The sequence below is a fragment of the Caenorhabditis briggsae genome (genome assembly GCF_000004555.2).
Source record: "Caenorhabditis briggsae complete genome, chrIII, whole genome shotgun sequence".
NCBI lineage: Eukaryota > Metazoa > Nematoda > Chromadorea > Rhabditida > Rhabditidae > Caenorhabditis > Caenorhabditis briggsae.
In genome coordinates this window covers 11,164,439-11,167,658 of record NC_013490.2, presented here as the reverse complement: position 1 = coordinate 11,167,658, position 3,220 = coordinate 11,164,439, and positions in this window count along the sequence as shown.

Here is a 3,220-nt window from a genome sequence, read left to right as displayed (position 1 = left end):
TTCTGAATTTCTGAATTTCTGAATTTCTGAATTTCTGAATTTCTGAATTTCTGAATTTCTGAATTTCTGAATTTCTGAATTTCTGAATTTCTGAATTTCTGAATTTCTGAATTTCTGAATTTCTGAATTTCTGAATTTCTGAATTTCTGAATTTCTGAATTTCTGAATTTCTGAATTTCTGAATTTCTGAATTTCTGAATTTCTGAATTTCTGAATTTCTGAATTTCTGAATTTCTGAATTTCTGAATTTCTGAATTTCTGAATTTCTGAATTTCTGAATTTCTGAATTTCTGAATTTCTGAGATATTGAATTTTTCAGAATTTTCGAAATTTTAGAATTTTTCAGAATTTCGCAATATTCGCAAACTTCAATGAGATCAAAATTTTGGAGTTCCAAAACTCGGATGTTTCGCAGAATATCTAATTTTTCAGAACTTCCGAAATTCAGAACTTTGTCTCCAAAATTAAATTTCCCAAATGTCCCAAATTTTTAAATTCCAAGAAACATTTTCACGAGCGAAATTGATACTTTCTAACTGCCCGAACAATCACACCCAATTCAATAGCTTCCATTCTCCCACAATTCAAAAAAACTTGATCATACTGATTCAAAGATTCCTTTCGTAGTAGTAGTACTATCGGAATGTTAGTCATATACAATTGCGAGGAATGTTTGTTCCATTTTTTTGATTTTACTTCTACGGAGAATCAAGGTTCTGTAAAATTTCTTTGAGAAAAAGGTAATGGCTTTTTCTACCCTAGACGGAACATAAAAGTGGTCTTACTAGACCTGCAAGTACATAAAAATTAATTGAAGCTAGCTGGTTTACTAGGTATTCGAGACGCTGTGTAATTACAAAGATAGGTATATGCATAACCATATTCGGAAGTTTCTAGAAGACTTTTGCTAGTTGCCTCCCTACCCGTCGTTACCGTACTAGCAATTTGAGCTCAATTATCTCGATTCCTTTTAAAGATATTGAAAAGTAGTCAGCTAACAAATTGTTTTTGATAATTTGATGAACACTTTATTAGTTGAGATATTATGACCTCAAAGGGCAAGTATATAGATATATGACCTCAAAGGGCAAGTATATGCTCTAAAGAAAACACTTATATTTGTACTTTGAGCTCAATTATCTCGACTCCTATAAGAGATAGAAAAATTTTGTCGGCTAACAAAATATTGCTGATAAGATGGTAAACATTTTGTCAATTGACAACTTTTTGAAATCTCTTACAGGAACCGAGATAATTGAACTCCAATGAGTCTAACTTTGGAAAACAAACTTCAGAAAATTCACCGGAGCATTTGCAAAGAGGATTTTTTAGCTCATTTACCTCAATTCCTCTAAAAGATAAAAAATTTTGTCAACTAACAAAACACTGGTTATATTATGATAAACGTTTCATCAGTTGACAATTTTTTGATATCTCTTACAGGAGATGAGATAATTGAGCTCAAAATAAGAGAGCGCTTTTGGTTAAGGTGGCCACTGTTTTCAAAACAAGGGTTTTTCAATATTCCATGAAATTTGGATTGTCTTTTCTAATTTTTAACTTTCGATTCGGTTAACTTATAAAATCCACATCCTTATCATGCAATATTTGATTACTACTATCATCGATATATGAAACATGATAGGTGAACAAACATGTCAAATATCGGAAGTCGGGTACTAGTATTTGATGGGAGTTGAAAACTTATGACCCTTCTTTTTTATATCAACTTTTTTGTTGATATTATCAACAAAAAAAAAGGAAGACGGCAAAAAAAGTCGATAAGAATGATGGGCAAAAAGTGACTCACACTTCCAGTTGCCCACTCTTTTTTGGAATTTTTCGCCAAAAATTCCTTATTGATTTTCTTTTTTTCCTTAAACTGATCTTCCTTTTTATTTTTCTAGGTTGCAATTTGGTTTTTTTCTTTCCTCATTTTTCAAAAAAAATATCGTTTTGCATTTTTTTTCATTTTTCAACAATTCATCATTTTGTCTTTCCATCTTTTCAACAATTTGTCAATGTGACCTTAATCGATGACAAGACGAAGAAGAACTGTTTTGCCGAATGACCTCTAGATTGTTTCCGAAATTAATTTTGTCTCTTTTTCGATTTTATCTTCAAAAATTATGTATTCATTTTTCACTTGTTTTAGTTCTAGAAATTTGTAGAAAATCTATTCCTTATTCTCTAATAAAACTCCTATACTTGAACATTGAGCTCAATTATCTCGGTTCATGTGAGAGATATCAAAAATTTGTCAACTGATCAAAGTTTTATCATATCGTAAAAATTTTTTTGTTAGTTGAGAAGTTTTTTATATCTTCTGAAGGAACCGAGATAATTAAGTTCAATAGAGAGCATATGGCAATTGCCCGCTACCGCCACTAGGCCCCTTTGCTTGTACTTTGAGCTCATTTATCTGAATTGCTGTAAGAGATATCAAAATTTTGTCAATCAATAAAATGTTAATCATATTATCAGCATTATTTTATCAGTTGACAGATGTTTAATATCTTTCATAGGAACCGAGATAATTGAGCTCAAAATGACTGGGCAACGTTTTTGATGCCTACCATCTTTAAGTTTGATTTCTAGTGAGTTCCTAAGAAGATTATATTACAAATTATATATTGCTAATAAGACATTAAAATTTCTTAATTTCACAAAAAATCAGTTTACCAGCTCAATTTTGAAGCGATTTATGGCTAAATGAGTGTGGACGCGCCTTTTTTTTGAGGACGCGCTCAAAAAGAGGTGGTGAGCGGAGGGCGTGATTTATTATAATCTTCATATTTCAATCAAAAAACTATGCACACTATTTTTTAAAAATCTCATTTTTCTGTCCCTCCGATGACGAATGTTGACAGGTGTTGGTTTTCATTGAAAACCTATACGATGTGTAAAGTAATGCACTAAAATTTGCTAGGGGCGAGCCAAGATGAGAATAGGGATCGGAGAAAAGCAGTGGGACGGAAAGAGAAAGAATTTCTCATTTTTTTTTTGAGAAAAACTTTTTTTCTTGCGAGCTTCTAGGATTTGAAGATTGGACATGAGGTGTTTCCGGTCAGATTTTTGAAATCGCGGAGAGTTTTCCAAATATTTATTTTTAGCCTTTTTAGGATCAAAATCTGATCTTTTCAAATTTTTTTCCTCATATTATTTTAAGCCAGTTTCCTTTAAATTTAAAATATTCAGAGCCACCATCCCGCCGTCAAAA